The sequence below is a fragment of the Lipotes vexillifer genome, unplaced genomic scaffold, assembly GCF_000442215.2.
Source record: "Lipotes vexillifer unplaced genomic scaffold, Lipotes_vexillifer_v1.1 scaffold472, whole genome shotgun sequence".
Taxonomy (NCBI): domain Eukaryota; kingdom Metazoa; phylum Chordata; class Mammalia; order Artiodactyla; family Lipotidae; genus Lipotes; species Lipotes vexillifer.
Window position 1 is genome coordinate 2518803 of NW_006797698.1, and position 831 is coordinate 2519633.

The window sequence follows — 831 nt, forward strand, 5'->3', positions numbered from 1 at the left end:
TGCATCGGCAGGCGGACTCTCAACCACTGCGCCACCAGGGAAGCCCCCTCTTCAGTCTTTTGAACATCTCCCGACTGGCTCATTTGGTGCCTGGAACGTGATTGGGATGGGTCCTGCTGCTCTGACCCCTTGGCGTGGCCCCTGCCACTTCCAGGCCCCAGACTAAATGTCACCTCCTCTGAGTGGTCTTCCCTGGCAACCCCGTGTAAAGTCACAACCCTAACCCCACCTCCCATTCCTCCCTGACACTTTTCGCCACCGGACAGGATATTTACTTTTCTGCTTATTCCCCGACAGGAATCGAGGACAGGACTTCCCGGGCTCACTGCCGAGTGCCAGGGTCCGGGACAGAGCCCGCACGTGGAGGGCACCAAAACAGCCGTGTGTGGCACGAACATGCTGCTGGTTACGTGTGCTCAGGGATGTGGCCGCTGCACGTGGTGCTGTGGGCAGCCCCCCTGAGGTCGGGGATCTCGTTTCCTACGCCTGCACCCCCAGACCCCCTGCACTCCCAAACAGGCCCCAGCCTCTGCCCCACGAGACGAGAGGCTGGGCTCACGCTGCAGGACCAGGAACTTCTCCTCGGCCACCGCTCGGGCTCAGGGAAGCCAGCCTCCCCTTGCTCCACACCTCGGGCCCCGGAGAGCCTCCCAGAAACCCCATTCTAAGGGTCTCCCCGCTTCCTTCTCCCAGGTCCCCTTCCAGCGGCTACTCTGGGGACAGGGACCCAGGCTGGAGATGTGGACCCTGCCCGGGTGGGGGGCAGGGTTGTCAGGGAGATACGAATCTGAGAAATAGAAAACTCACCCTCCCTGGTGCAGAAAGGGAAAG